Source organism: Heptranchias perlo, chromosome 2 (genome assembly GCF_035084215.1).
Source record: "Heptranchias perlo isolate sHepPer1 chromosome 2, sHepPer1.hap1, whole genome shotgun sequence".
Classification (NCBI taxonomy): Eukaryota; Metazoa; Chordata; class Chondrichthyes; order Hexanchiformes; family Hexanchidae; genus Heptranchias; species Heptranchias perlo.
In genome coordinates this window covers 19,129,190-19,145,856 of record NC_090326.1, presented here as the reverse complement: position 1 = coordinate 19,145,856, position 16,667 = coordinate 19,129,190, and the positions used below count along the sequence as shown (strand labels likewise).

General features: G+C 47.2%; 1 long non-coding RNA gene across 2 annotated transcripts; it reads right to left on the bottom strand.

The window, feature by feature from the left end:
- Nucleotides 1–216: 216 nt before the first annotated feature.
- On the bottom strand, nt 217–14,783 carry LOC137335638 (uncharacterized). 2 transcript variants are annotated; one of them, XR_010966467.1, is made up of 3 exons: nt 13,015–14,783; nt 5,637–5,864; nt 217–1,419 (listed from the first exon to the last, which is right to left on the bottom strand). It is a non-coding gene; the product is annotated as an uncharacterized lncRNA (long non-coding RNA). The 2 variants fall into 2 exon arrangements; XR_010966465.1 differs by having other exon boundaries at nt 217–1,406.
- Nucleotides 14,784–16,667: the final 1,884 nt, after the last annotated feature.

Sequence of the window (16,667 nt, the reverse complement as noted above, 5' to 3'; positions counted from 1 at the left end):
TGTGGCCTGTGAGTTCTGGGTGGGTGGCTTGAAACAGTGGTAATGTGTAAGGGTGAGAGGAAGCATCTGATTGGAAGAGTTGAGTACTGATAGAAAGAGTTTATTGGTATGTGGGGGATAGGGGGGTGTAGTGCGTGGTGCAGTTGATAGGAGTGTCAAAACTTAATATTACTTATTACTATAAAAATGCATTAACACCCAAACAAGTAGTACAAAGAGAAACTTTATTGAACCTTAACTTGTATAAAAGTGGAAGAGCACCTCAAAACAATGGTTGAGGGTACAACTTCGCCAAGTTAAAGAAACAGCTCACGTTTATACAATTCAGTAAACAACGCCCCACCTGTTACAGAATATGGGCGTACACGTACATTCTTTATTGGCTCAGGTAGTTGGTCAATCAAATGGTGAGCCCGCCCTCGAACACCCACAGCCATCTTGTTACTTTGCACGTAGGCCTGAGAAAGTGTTAGTCATCTGCTTTCTCCCTACATTCCTGTCTCTCATTATCAGTGGGGCTGTAGCTAGTCTCAAGGCTATATGGCCATTTATTCCTGTAATTAGTTACATCCCTTATCTCGGGGGAGGACAGGCTGTACAGGCTGTGCTAGGCGACTTGCTCAACTAAATTAATTATCAACGTGAGAAACTCAAAAGTAATTACACAATTGTGCTTCTATGTGTACTTGTCTATTATGTGAGTTAAGTGAATTAATAAAGAGTTAATATGGTCAAGTATCCCTTCATGCACTTCCACATTCCCCCCTTTTGTCCTTCATAAAGGACAATATCCTAGTAGAGCATTACCCGAGCTAGGCTTTCAAACTCTTCCTGCACCTCATCTATTTCTGGGGAAGTTAAGGGGACTGGTCTGAGGGGAATGCCTCCCTTGGAGTGGATGGGGATATGGGAGCACACCCAGCAACTAGAGATACCTTGACGTTTTGCATAAATATAGGCCATGTATAAGAAAGTATTGTCGTGCAGTTCCCTTGAAACGCGATTGGTTCTACTTGCAACGGGGGTTGTAGCAGGTCCTATGTTAATTCCCACCCATAGGATCAGGCATGCTAAGCCAATCATTCCCAAATGATTTAACAGTTTAGGGACATGCCATGCTGCAACAGTCTCTTACGATAGTTTGATTAATCAGTCTTTTCCTTGGGTTCGGCTGGTTCTCCGCTGCGGGGGTCCTTGTATGGGGATTTCTTACAGTGGGACGCGTGTATCCACGTAGGTCGTTCCTTCACTTTCACGGTGGTGTTCGTTGTGAGGAGCACTTGATAGGGTCCTTCAAACCGGGGCTGGAGTCCGTTCTTTCGCTTAAAGATCTTTATGTAGACAGTGTCTCCTGGCTCAATACTGTGACACCTCTCTCCTGTGGGTTCAAGCTGTGCTTGTTTGACCTGTCGGTGAAAACTAGAAATAGTTAGTTGACGTGACACAATACTGTAGCATGTCCTCCTCCATTGTGTGTATATCCATCTGTTTTACAGACAGGGGTGCTGAGAATGGCAGACGCTGTGGCCGTCCCATTACAATCTCATGTGGTGACAGTCCTGTCACCCTGCTGATTGAGGACCTCATGACCATGAGGGCTAAAGGCAATGCATCTACCCACTTGAGTCCCGTTTCCTCACAAAGTTTAGACAATTTGTTTTTTAACATGCCGTTGTATTGCTCAACTGTGCCAGATGACTGTGGGTGATAACTACAGTGAAAGTGTTGATCAATCTGTAGTCCTTTACACAGTTCCTTTACAACGATTCGTGTAAAATGTGCCCCGTTGTCACTTGACAACTTGTGGGGTATACCGAAGAGCAGTATAACTTCTCTAAGCAGACATTTAGCAACAGCAGTAGTATCATTCTTTCTACATGGAAAAGCTTCAATCCATCTAGAAAACATGTCAATTATTACTAATATATTTATATCCCATACATGGGGATAATTCAATAAAATCCATTTGCAAGTGTGCAAAGGGTCCTTCAGGACCTGGATGCACAGAACGTACTGTCTTTTCAGTTTTACCAGGATTCATTTGGTGACAGTTGGTACATCGGTCGCTAATTTGAGCGAGAGCCTTGGTTAGACCTGGCGCAAACCATGTTTGATTCATATAGACGGTCATTCCGGTCTTACCAGCATGTGTAAAGGTGTGAACACATCTAGCGAGCCAGGGTAAGAGTTTTTTTTTCTTTTCTTTTTTTTTTCCTTTTTCTTTTTTTCCTGTGTATTAGGCCCCCCTTTTATAAGAAGGGGGGTGTGGGGTGTGCTTAAATACTAAAACCAGACAAACCAAAACCAAATGTTCAAATTAAAATTTTATTCTCCTCGTCCAGGATGCACTCCAGCCCCTGCGGTGCCCACCGGTCGCGGAAAAGGGTAAGAGTTGACGAAGGGTGACCACACGGCCGTCATGGTGGACCCATAAACCCTCCCGGTTCTTTGTACAATTATGATTAACCCATTCCACCACCTCGTTTTCCCCCGCCCTGGACTGATGTTCAATGACATCTTTTAATGATGGGGGTACCGATTCTGGATCTTTTTCTCTGGAAACCATAAGGGAGACCAGAGGTCCTGTGTCAGAAAGTGCTGCTTGTTTTGCTGCTAGATCAGCTCTTTCATTGCCCAGAGAGACTTGGTCTCGTCCTCCGGTATGGGCTTTACATTTTACCACAGCCACCAAAACGGGTTCCATTAGTGCTATCAAGAGATGGTTGATCTGTTCAGCATTTTTAATGGTTGTTCCATTTGACGTCAGGAATCCACGCAATTTCCAAATCTGTCCATAATCATGTGCAATGCCAAATGCATATCGTGAGTCTGTGTAAATGGTGGCTGTTTTCCCAGTAGCAACAATACAGGCTCGTGTGAGGGTTGCGCTGAAAAGGTGGGTGGTAGTGATTAGGCTTCTATAGCAGAATGGTCATTTTACCTCGCTGGGTAGTATGATTGACACAGCTATGCCAGCAGGTCCCATCAGGATCGTATCGCATGTGAGATTAAATTTGCATATCAAAGTAGGCTGTACAGTGTAAATTGTATTTCCAGGAGGTTAAATTAAGGAATGCTAGGTAGTCAGATGCTACCCTAGATACGTACTGCAGGGACCCCACCAATCTTCGAAGTTTTGTGGCCAGAGAGTCACTGTTGTTCATTGACCATTTATAAATGACGGGTGACTCAAATTCCATAAGTTTCTTTGGGGATTCACACTTCTAATCCCTTATCCGTACATATGATGGTGGCTCTCATTTTGCATAAGAGATCACGTCCAAGTAAATTAACGGGTGCGTCCTCTGATAGTAGGAATGCATGTTGTCCGTGGAATACTTCTGATTTTATGTCTAATGGTTCTGACCATTGCATGGTTTGTGTAACTCCTGACAGGCCAACACATTGTACACTTTTATCCATTTTGGGGGCTTCTTTTGCCATTTCTTTGGACAATAAAGAGTTAGTAGCACCCGTATCAACAAGGAAGGGCACTTGTTTTCCCCCCATGTGTAGATAGAAGCATGGTTCTTGACCAGCGTTCACAGAGACTATCGGCATTTGACAATCAGGTTTCTGACACAGAGCGGTTCGAGGGCGTCATGCGGGATAATTTCCGGGATCATTACGATTTGAATTACCCCATGGATTCCCAGTCGAAAATTGAGCTTGGAGTCGAGTGGTGGGTTGGTCAGCACAATTTTGCGGTGGACCATTGGCAGACCTTCTGTCGGGCTGAGGACAATTCGATCGCCAATGTCCACTTTTCCCACAATTAAAACACAGACCATAAAAAGGTTTTTGAGGATTTCCAGCACCGGGAGGCCCAAAACCTCCTGATTGAGGTGGGTCTGATCCGTGTCCGCGTTGTGGGCGTCCCCTCCCTCTATTACGTCCCATATAATACAAGGTGAGCGGGTCATTTGGAGTCGTTTTTGTTTCTGCGTACATTGAAGTTTTATTTTTATTTTCTTTGCTACGATCCTGGACATTCTTTAGAATGGACGTCAATTGGGGCACAGTTTTGTGTCTCCAATCTCGGCATATCAAAGTCAGTGGGTCTTTTAATTCTGGTCTGAGTCCGTTAACGAGGGCGTTAACGAGTGGCAAATGGTATGCATCTTTGGTCATACCAGAACACTGGTCAAAAATATTCTCCATTCTTTCTATATAATCCTCAACATCCTCATCTTTCTTTTGACTTGTTTCTGTGATCTTAGTCCAAATTGTTTTGTTGGGGAATTTTACGTGCATTACATCATACAAATTTTGGCAGAATGCATCATCTGCCACTGTCTCGTCCGGTCTGTTGGCTGCTCTATGATTTTGGATAAGGTCAAAACTTTCATCGCCCTCACACAGTCTTTTATATTTATTATCTTTCAACCATGCGCGTAATAACTGATCCATATCTACTATGGTTGGTTGGTGACAAATCGTTTCCAATTGGTCGATAGACTTTTCTAAGTCTTTGGAGGGGTCCGGTAAGCCCTGAAGAATTCCTCTCAATTCAGTGGCTGTCCATGGACGGTGGACGGAAACTGGGTCTCCGTCTGCAGCATGGACATTGGGGAAACGTCTTAGGGGTAGTTGTTTTATAGCTGGGGTGGGCTTAGATTCCCCTTCATCCATCCCCCTGGTTTCTTTACGGACTCTTTCCCTGGCACCCCGGGTACCCTGGCTTGGGCCCGCAGTCTGGGAGGGGGTCTGGGCAGCTGTCCTGCCAGTGGCGCCGTCCTCAGGATTAAATAGAGGTGGGGGATCCAAAGGGTTAATGGGATCCCCTTGGTCCTCGGGCAGTGCGAGTGCCTCCTCCTGATAAGCCGGAGGGTTTCGTGGGGCTCGCATCTGTCCTTTGAAATAATCGTCATCTTCGTCTGGGGCCGTGGGTATGGCAGGATATAATGGCACAGCTAACGGCGGCTGTTTCTTCATTAACATTTGTTTAATTTTTATATCCTGTTTAGTATTGGCTTTACTGGCCGCCTTACTTCGTTCATGCCTTGATTCGCCTTCTTTCTTCCAATCTGAGAATGCCGCCCACTTAACCCCTTTTTCACCTTTCTTTCTCGGGTCTCTGTTCTCTAAACATTCTTCTAAACACTCAATTCTATCCATATTAAATGTACCGACTTCGGGAAAGGGATATTTCCTAGTTTTGGTCCATTTTGACCAAACTATCAACTCGTCAGTCATTTCTTTCCCAAAGTTTTTGTACATGTAAGCAGCAGGTGTTCCCTTTGGAGGGATTTTGCTTGTGCTGGTGCCCATGGCTTATAGTTTATACAATCCTTCACACTGTAATTACACAACAATCAAGGCCTATCTTAACTATCGCAATTCTATACTTGATAATTCAGCTGATCGGACAAGACGTCATGTGTTCTCTACACCTACTTTAGGGTCCTGGCCTTCACGTGGGGTTAAAACCCTCTTAATAACCAGCTCAGGCTAGGTGCGTGAGAGAAACGTCTGCAATTGGTTGGATCAGCTGACTTACACAAGATTCCTGTATACTTTAACACTACGCGACATTAACACCAGTCTGCGTTTGTCGCCACTACAGACTTGTTCAAATTACAATTTCACTCAGTTCCGAATATTAATTTTACTTTAATCGTCTGTAACCTTGTTACCTTTTTCTCTGGCGCCTCTCTAGTAGTGTCCGTCTGTCGGCTCTATACAGCCGCCTCAACGTCACTCTAGTTACTTTACCGGTTTCACAGATCTACTCCATTATTGTTCTCTCTCAGCCCGTTACTGCAACACCAACAGCTGACAATATCGAGCAATCTGACAAGGTCCTTTTTTTCTCTTTCTCCTTGTCTATACGAAACACATTTCCTATGATCGCCTTTCGATTCCTAAAGGCAAACAGAAGAATTAGTCACGTCAGTTAATGCATACACTTACTAATCGCAGTGCGTCCGCAGCTTGCACAGAACACCTAGTTGTAATAACAACCTGTGTCCGTACTTACCGGGGGTCACAAGCGATCTCGGTGGAACCTCCAAGAAACTGTCAAAACTTAATATTACTTATTACTATACAAATGCATTAACACCCAAACAAGTAGTACAAAGAGAAACTTTATTGAACCTTAACTTGTACAAAAGTGGAAGAGCACCTCAAAACAATGGTTGAGGTATAACTTCGCCAAGTTAAAGACACAGCTCACGTTCATACAATTCGGTAAACAACGCCCCACCGGTTACAGAATATGGGCGTACACGTACATTCTTTATTGGCTCAGGTAGTTGGTCAATCAAATGGTGAGCCCGCCCTCGAACACCCACAGCCATCTTGTTACCTTGCACGTAGGCCTGAGAAAGTGTTAGTCATCTGCTTTCTCCTTACATTCCTGTCTCTCATTATCAGTGGGGCTGTAGCTAGTCTCAAGGCTATATGGCCATTTATTCCTGTAGTTAGTTACATCCCTTATCTCGGGGGAGGACAGGCTGCACAGGCTGTGCTAGGCGACTTGCTCAACTAAATTAATTATCACCGTGAGAAACTCAAAAGTAATTACACAATTATGCTTCTATGTGTACTTGTCTATTATGTGAGTTAAGTGAATTAATAAAGAGTTAATATGGTCAAGTATCCCTTCATGCACTTCCACAGGAGACGCCACTTGACAGTTGACCTCACTCACCTTGACCACTCATGTCAAAGCATTGAACTTCTTCCTGCACTGCATCCATGTTCATGGTATGTGCCTGGCATTGACTTCATCCCCCGCTGCCTCCCACTGTCTTTTGGATATATGTCTGGAGGGCTTCTTGATTCCCCACTCCCTCTCCTTGCAGATATAGGATGTCCTCCTTCTGTCCTCCTCTTGCACCAAGGCCTCTAGTGCATCAGCAGAGAACCTTGGTGCATGCACTCTCACAGGCCTGGTACCAACTCAAATCGGCAGATTGGTGAGGTCTGGCGTGCAGATTGGAGGATGTGGGATTTAATAGTGCGCAACCTTTATTCAATGTTTTTACATAACTCATCAGTGTGTAAACATAGGGATGAGACCTGCATCTGTGCTTTACGTGTGCGATGTCTGATCACCGTTCAGACTCTGTGCAGACAGCAGACTGTTATTTTCAGCAGATAACAGGTACCGGCTACCTTTAAGAGATTTCTAAGAAACATGGGGGAAAAATTGGATAGGACCTGTTTTTGGGCGGGAGTAGCACGATCCGCTATTATCCCACGCCCTATGGTCCCTACGCAGGCAGGACGAGATTTTCGTCAGACCTGAGGACTCAACTGCAATCTGCGTTGGAAATCAGCGTTGAACGAGGATTCCATGCAATTCCCACTTTCCACCAGCAGGGGGAGCTCCAATCTTTTATCGGCAGGCTGTCTGTTAGAAAACTCTTAAAGGTAGCTGGTACCTATTATTTGCTGAATATCAAGGCTGCTGTCTGCACAGAGTCTGAACAGAGATCAGACATCGCACATGCCTAACACAGATGCAGCTCTCATTTACAAACAATGTTTGTACAATGTTTACAAACTGATGAGTTATGTTAAAACATTGAATAAAGGTTGTAAACTGCTAAATCCCACAGCCTCCAATCTGCACACCAGACCTCACCAATCTGCCGATCTGAGTTTGTACCAGGCCTGCGAGAGTGCATACACCAAGGTTCTCTGCTGATGCACTAGAGACCTTGGTGCAAGAGGAGGACAGAAGGAGGACATCCTATATCTTCGGGGCGGGGGGGGGGGGTGGGGAACAAGAGACCCTCCAAACACATACCCAAAAGACAGTGGGAGGTATTCGGGGACGGAGTCAATGCCAGGCGCACAGCATGAACATGGATGCAGTGCAGGAAGAAGTTCAATGCTTTGATACAAGTGGTCAAAGTGAGTGAGGTCAACTGTCAAGTGGCGTCTCCTACCAACTGCATCACACACTACACCCCCCATCACCCACATACCAACAAACTCTTTCCATCAGTACTCAACTCTTCCAATCAGATGCTTCCTCTCACCCTTACATATTACCACTGTTTCAAGCTGCGCACCCACAACTCACAGGCCACACACACTGGCAGCTATTCAACCATGATAGGCACATCCCTGCGTCCTAGTATTCAAGTAGAGGAGACCTCCAAAAACAGTTACAAATGTCTCAGCAGCCAGAAACAATAATCCAGCATGGTTCCTTTAAATAGTGCTGGTGGGGGGTCCTCTAAGATACGTTCAAATGGTCGGAGTTAAGAGTGTGCGTTGAGTTGAGCGTTAAGTCCCAAAATGGTGTCTGTCACTTTAAATCAGCATTGCACTCTGATTGAAGCCATTTTCTCCCTACTTTACATGATTCCAGTGTAGCGCTTGCTATACCAAGATGATGCCCGATGCACGTCATGCTGGAAATGTGCGTTCGCATCCAAGACGCCATCTTGGATGTCGGAGAGGCCGTGTAGCGCCGAAACAACGTGCACTACACGGCCCAATTTAGCACCCAGCCTCATTTTAAGAGATTGAGCTCCCTCTGGTGATGTAAAGTGCAAATTGCATTGATTCCACGTGCAAGGCCTGGAATGGAATGCTGATTGCAGGTCAGTCCTCGGGTGGGCCGAAATTTGTGTCCTGCCTGCGCAGGGGTTATTGGGCATGGGGTAAAAGCACATCACGCTACCCATGCCCAAAAACGGCACTCATCCAATTTTCTTTTCCCCCTAAGCCTCTCACAACTATACCACTCTAATCAATCTTAGTACATTGTAATGTAACACCCTTTTATTAAGAGGGGACTTGATTCTAGTTTCCAAGGGCATCAACATATCACTCCTGAAATGGATGAATCTGAAGAGTGGAGAAGAATCTTGGAACATAAAGAAAAGGTTGCAAAAAAGGCCATTCACCTAAAAGCCTTTCCATGGCACCTAATTGAATTTTGTACTTGGACTAATTCCAATGTTATTGCATTAGTTACCTCTCTTCGTTTATTATAAATGCGTAAAGATTTTCCTTGCTATCTGTTTTGAATTTACTTTTCATTAGTTTACAGTCATGTCCTCTGGCCCTTTCTGGCTCACTTTGAAGTCATAATCTTTGCTTTTCTTATCTTCCATCCATTATTCCTCACATGCTATTCCTCTCACACACATGTCCCACAATCTCCTCCAACCAAGTGGATTTCGTAGTCTGCTAAAATATTTCCAACCACAGCAATGGTTCTAGTCACATCTTTCTCACATCCTCCTTTGACGGGCATGCAACTCTCCAGATGTGTAACATAGTCCACCACTTCCACCTCGACTGCAAAGGTCCACTTTCCTCATTATCTTTCTGTCTTCAACTTCCACAGACATAACTTTGGTCTTTGGAAAACTAAGGGGAGAGTTTCTGCTTTAGTGTTCCTGGCGCATATCAGAAAATTGCAGGCACCACTGCCAGTCATTTTAAATGGACAGAAAAATCACAGATTGAGCGTGTGTCATTTCCTGATGTGGGCTGGGAATGCTAAATCTGAAATCTCTCCTTTAATTTTAAGGCCCCACTTTTTTCCTCCATTTATCTCCCTCTCCAGTTCTCTGTTCTCATAGTTTCAGACCCAACATTATCATCAAGCCTGCTTACCAGGATAGAGCCAATGTTATCTGATGCAAGGCTTCTACCTTGTTGAAGCTGAACGGCAACAATCTGACTCAAATTTCTATCTCTGTCTTGACCATGATCTCATTATTAACCCTAATACCATTAACTTCCAAGTCTTGTCTCTTCCAGAGATCTTCTCTCCACTGCCTCCATCTTGTCAACCCTTAGCTTTGCATTGCCCATTTCTACAGTATCTCCAAGGTTCATAAAGAAGACTACCATGGCAAACCCATTGTTTCAGCTTAATCTTTTCCACTTAACTCATGTGCTCTTATACTCTCCCTTTCTCTCTCTGTCCAGCCTCTACCCAGTTACACTAGTGACTCTTATGATGTTTTCTATCACTTTTGGCAAATTGGGGACGCTTGGTCCCCAATCATCTCTTTGTCACTATTGATATCCAGTCTCTTTCTGTTTCTACCGTCACCAAAATGGTCTTTGAACCCTCTGCATTCCACCTACCAAAACCTACCTTTACTTGGCTAAACTTGGTCTCACACTCAACAATTTCTCTGTTAAATTCGCATAATTTCTCAAGATGAGAGATGTTTTTAAGGGACCTTCATGAGTCCCAGCTCTGTTTGTCTTTGTATAGGATTTGTGCAAGAAAGTCATGCTTTGCCACCCGAATGTTTAGTCAGCTGGGTATCTGACATGTGCAAAAACCCATTGCAGTGCTAAGACTCTGCAAACAAAGCCAAGACTCTGCAAACAAAGCCAAGACTCTGCAAACAAAGCCAAGACTCTGCAAACAAAGCCAAGACTCTGCAAACAAAGCCAAGACTCTGCACACAAAGCCAAGACTCTGCACACAAAGCCAAGACTCTGCACACAAAGCCAAGACTCTGCACACAAAGCCAAGACTCTGCACACAAAGCCAAGACTCTGCACACAAAGCCAAGACTCTGCACACAAAGCCAAGATTATGCAAGCCAAGGTAAGACTCTCCAAGCCAAGCTAAGACTCTCCAAGCCAAGCTATGACTCTCCAAATCAACCGATGACTCTCCAAGCCAAGCTATGACTCTCCAAGCCAAGCTATGACTCTCCAAGCCAAGCTATGACTCTCCAAGCCAAGTTAAGATTCTGCAAACCAAGCTAAGACCCTCCAAACCAAGCCAAGCTTCTCCAAACTGAGCTATTGAGAAATCCACACAGGTAGTGTCTCTGTTTACCCAAGGTGAGGTACAAACTCTCAGAGTAGATGCACAGTTCGCCTACCTAAGCTGAGAGAGTTTAGACATCATTTCAAGACTTATGAACCTCAACAGCAGCATCTGAGCCCCCTCCAAAAAGGAATTCCCATCCTCACCACTACATGTAATGTCAGAGAAAAAAAACACACAAAAAATACAGACACAGTCCACTACCCAGACAAACCACCCAATGCTTGGCATAAAATTTAAAAGTAAATGAAATAAGGCAAATACTCTTCACGACGACAGTACAACATTAACCTACCTTTAACAGGCCTAACAGGCCAGGCTCCAGGATCCCCACTGCCCCCAATTTATTTTCAGATTTTATTTTCTGCCTCCATGGCAAAAGAATCAAGGGGGAAATGAGGAGGATTTTTTTTTATGCAGCGAGTTGTTATGATCTGGAATGCACTGCCTGAAAGGGTGGTGGAAGCAGATTCAATGATAACTCTCAAAAGGAAATTGGATAAATACTTGAAAAGGAGAAATCTGCAGGGATATGATGAAAGAGCTGGGGGAGTGGGACTAATTGGATAGCTCTTTCAAAGAGCTGGCACAGACACGATGGGCCAAATGGCCTCCTCTGCTGTATGGTTATATGATATGCCTGGAACCGGTGGTCTGAAATCATCTTTTACATCAATACCGGAGTTAAGTCAATAAATCTTTTGCGATTCATTCCTTTGAAACCAACTTTACAGAGGAGAACAAGGTCAATCTGACAACAACAGCAACTTGCATTTATATAGCGCCATGAACACAGACAAATGTCCCAAGACACTTCACAGAGGCGTAATGAGACAAATATTGACAATGAGGCAAAGAAGGGGATATTAGGACAGGTGATCAAAAGCTTGGTCAACAGAGGTGGGTTTTAAGGAGCGTCTTAAAGGAGCAGATGGAAGTGGAGAGGCAGAGAGGTTTAGGGAGGGAATTCCAGAGCTTAGGGCCTAGGCAGCTGAAGGCACGGTTGCCAATGGTACCGTGAAGGGGGTGGGGGGATGCACAAAAGGCCAGAGTCAGAGATAATGGGGGTGAAATTTGTTTCGGGAAGCAGCGCGAAATAGGCAATAGTGCACCAGCAGCCCATTTTACACTCCGTCCATGAAGTCAATGGGAAAGAAAATTAGGCGGAGTGTAAAATGGGCGGTTGATTCACTATCGTCTGTGCTGCACTACCTCCCAAGACAAATTTCACCCCCAACATCTTCAAAAGAAACCACCTTATTTATATCATCCAATCACCATTTAATATATGATGTGGAGATGCCGGTGATGGACTGGGGTTGACAATTGTAAACAATTTTACAACACCAAGTTATAGTCCAGCAATTTTATTTTAAATTCACAAGCTTTCGGAGATTTTCTCCTTCCTCAGGCAAATGTTTCAAGATCTCCTGCTTCAAGGAGATCTTGAAACATTTGCCTGAGGAAGGAGAAAATCTCCGAAAGCTTGTGAATTTAAAATAAAATTGCTGGACTATAACTTGGTGTTGTAAAATTGTTTACATTTAATATATGACATGCACTGGCCTGCATTAAACCTTATCCACCCGTTTCCATGTTATATTGTCCCATCATAGTCCTTTCACTTCACTTCTTACACCACAAGTATTGATCTCTTGTCTTTTTTAGCTTAATTATTTGAATTTAGTGCATTCATTCCCATCATTTCAGCCAACTTCTGTTTACTGAATGATCAGCATTGCTTCCGATCTACACAGGGATTCTGCAGGAGACCTGACTTTGTAATGTTTATCCCACAAACCTTGCTGCGTTAAATGGCATTTTCAGTTCATTTAGCAATCTGTGGCATTAAGGGAAGAAATGTAGAATAAATGTGAGGTAAAATTATAAAGGTGATATGGATCAAACTCCAAGTGTTCTGATAAAGATGTCCATGTTTGGAATTGCTTGTGGAAACTGCTCTTTTGCATACATGGGGTCACACTAATTACATTGCTGCAATTCTTGTCAGAAGTGAATAGATTTATCCTGATATCGTTGACGACTTTGCTAAAAGAATTGCTGATAAAAAAAACAGTACAATGGGTGACGTAATCCTGAAAAGGGATATGATTAAACCAACTTCAGAATTACATCAACAACATTTAGTGTCGAGCTACGACTAACATCCTCTCACGATATTTTGTTATGTAAGGGCAATTAAATTCAGACAGGTTATATTAGCATTGAAATATAATATTTACCATATTGAGGAGCCAAAAAACCTTCACTGTGTTGAGATATTCCCCAAACATAAATATTGGTCACCACATCAGGGAGAACTCCCCTGCTCTTCTTCAAAATAGTGCCATGGGATCTTTAGCGTCCACCTGAGAGGGCAGACTAGGGTTGCCAACCCTCCCATTTTGGTGGGAGTCTCCCGAAATCAGCGATTCCTCTTCTGAGTGTTACTTCTAGCAGCTCAGGAGATCAGCGTTTTAAATTTCCCACCGTAGTGTGCCCCCTCCCCTGCTCATTGATGTCACTGGCTATTGCCCAGAGAAGCCTCCGGTTCGGTGACATCACCCGACCACCGCCACAGAGTGCCGTTACTGGCTGGAGTGCAGTCGGGAGGGAGCTGGGGAGTCTGGAATTGGGGGAGGGGACTCAGGAATCTGGGACGCTCGGAGATCAAGGTGGTGTCGGCAATTGGCGGGGGGCTCGAGAGTGGGAGGAGAGAGGGAGACTAGGGAATGGGGGCTCGGGGAGAGATGGAGACTGGGGAATGAGGGCACGGGATAGAGATGGAGATTGGGGAATGCGGGCTTAGGGGGAGAGATGGAGATTGGGGAATGGGGGCTCAGGGAGAGAGATGGAGACTGGGGAATGGGGGCTCAGGGAGAGAGATGGAGACTGGGGAATGGGGGCTCGGGGAGAGAGATGGAGACTGGGGAATGGGGGTTCAGAGAGAGATGGAGACTGGGGAATGGAGGTTCAGAGAGAGAGATGGAGACTGGGGAATGGGGGTTCAGAGAGAGATGGAGACTGGGGAATGGGGGCTCAGGGACACAGATGGAGACTGGGGAATGGGGGCTCGGGGAGAGAGACGGAGACTGGGGAATGGGGGCTCAGAGAGAGAGACGGAGACTGGGGAATGGGGGTTCAGGGAGAGAGACGGAGACTGGGGAATGGGGGCTCGGGGAGAGAGACGGAGACTGGGGAATGGGGGCTCGGGGAGAGAGACGGAGACTGGGGAATGGGGGCTCGGGGAGAGAGACGGAGACTGGGGAATGGGGGCTCAGGGAGTCAGATGGAGACTGGGGAATGGGGGCTCAGGGAGTCAGATGGAGACTGGGGAATGGGGGCTCAGGGAGAGAGACGGAGACTGGGGAATGGGGGCTCAGGGAGAGAGATGGAGACTGGGGAATGGGGGCTCGGGGAGAGAGACGGAGACTGGGGAATGGGGGCTCAGGGAGTCAGATGGAGACTGGGGAATGGGGGCTCAGGGAGAGAGACGGAGACTGGGGAATGGGGGCTCGGGGAGAGAGACGGAGACTGGGGAATGGGGGCTCGGGGAGAGAGACGGAGACTGGGGAATGGGGGCTCGGGGAGAGAGATGGAGACTGGGGAATGGGGGCTCAGGGAGAGAGACGGAGACTGGGGAATGGGGGCTCGGGGAGAGAGATGGAGACTGGGGAATGGGGGCTCAGGGAGTCAGATGGAGACTGGGGAATGGGGGCTCAGGGAGAGAGATGGAGACTGGGGAATGGGGGCTCAGGGAGAGAGACGGAGACTGGGGAATGGGGGCTCAGGGAGAGAGACGGAGACTGGGGAACGGGGGCTCAGGGACACAGATGGGAGTAAATTTTAACTGCGAGCTGGGAAGGGAGCGGGAAGCAAGATTTCCGGGTGCGAAACCTGAAAGGTAAGTGGGCCCAATCACGACCTTCATGAGGCCCATCAATTGCACTTCCGGGTTTCACACCCAACAGCCAGCCTAATTGACAGGCTGGCTGGCTGTCAGGCTGGAAGGCCTGCTATAGCGGGCCGCAGCCTGCGATCAGAGGGAGGGAGGGAGGGATGATGGGCCAGGTATAAGATCGGGGGGGGGGGGGGGGGGGGGGGGTGGCAGGCAAGGAGGAGTTCGGGGGACGCCGGGATGATGATCGGTGGGGGAGGCTGAAGAAGGGATTGGAGGTTTCTGGAGGTCGGCTGAACAGTTGGAGATAGGTGGGGGTCCCCACCATCAGGGTGGGGGTTTGTAGAATCACGGGGGTCCTGTCAACCAGGTGAGCTTGTTGGGCCTGGATGAAACACTCCTGCTCCTCCGGGCCCACAAGCAGTGCAATAAAGGCACTCACCTCATGGATCCGGCCCTTCCCGCCTGCTTTCACCTGACATGATTCAGAAGCGATGGGAAACCCAAACAGGTAAGGTTAAATTCATTTCATTGTTAATTACTATATACTATGTACCTCAAGTATCTCAATGAGGTACATTGCCCTTTTAAGTATTGGCCTGCCGGCTTTAAGTAGGGGTGGGACTTCCTGGTGTTTGCTCTCCACATGCCGACAAACCTGCCTGGGTTAAATCTAGAAGTAGGCGTGTTGGAGCCGGGATGCGGTCCCGCTCTGAAAAAGGAGGATTTTTACTCCCCATCCACCCATTTTTGGGGGTTAAAATTTACTCCTTGGAGACTGGGGGATGGGAGCTCGGGGAGAGAGGGAGACTAGGTAATGGGGGCTTGGGGACAGAGATTGAGACTGGGGAACGGTGGCTCAGGGAGAGATGGAGACTGGGGAATGGGGGTGCGGGGAGAGAGATGGAGACTGGGGAATGGGGGGTGCGGGGAGAGAGATGGAGACTGGGGAATGGGGTCTTGGGGAGAGAGATGGAGATTGGGAAATGAGGGCTCAGTTTCCCCTCTTCACCTGCTCAAGGGTGGCCTCCTGGTTCTTGGAACTTCTCAAATAACAGTTACGAACACAAAACCACAAGAAACTCCATTACAGGGACCCAACCTCTATAAGGTAAATACAATAACAATTGTACAAGTCATGTGACAAGATGTCATGTGATCAGGCATCATGTGGTCAGAAAATCAAGTGATCAAACCTCTAAGAAGCCTTCAACCAGAGTTGGACTGCTCCGAGTGTTATCCTACAGGGGTCGTGTGCTGGTCATAAACCAGCTGGTGGCCGCCATGTTGTGGTACCGGTTGATCACTTTGACCCCCCCCCCCCCTGAGTTTGTCGCCAAGATTCAGAAGAAGTTTGTCGACTTCTTCTGGGCCAAAGGGATGCACTGGGTCGCTGCCACGGTCCTGAGTCTCCCGTTTAGGGAGGGCGGTCAGGGGCTGGTGTGCATCCGCACCCAGATGGCGACTTTCCGCCTTCGGACGCTGCAGCGATACCTGTACGCGGAGCGTCCTCTTAGATGGCGTGCGCTGGCGGCGTATTTTTTCCGCCAGGTGCACGGCCTGAACTACGACACGCAGCTCCTGTTCGTCTCGCTGCTGGGCGGCCGCACGTCTTTGCGGGAGCTGCCTGTCTTTTACCAGGATCTGCTCAGGGTCTGGAACATGGTTGCCTCCGGCCGGTGCTCTCGCCCGTCGGGGGTAGCGGCCGTCCTGCAGGAGCCGCTGCTCGGGAATCCGTTCCTCCGCGATGTCGGCTTCGGCCGCTCGCGGCTGGCGGAGCAGATGGCCGTAGCCGGTCGTGTAACCAGAGTCAGGGACGTCCTGGATGGCGGAGGGTCGGGTTGGCTCGAGCCGTGGGCGCTTGCCGCACGGATGTCCTCGTGGCGTGCCGGGGACGCGGCCGCCGCCATCCGGGCGTTGAAATCGGCGCTCGGCCCTGACTCCACTCGGGGTGTGGAGGCGGCTCAAGCGTGCGGAGCCATCCCGTCCGATCTGACC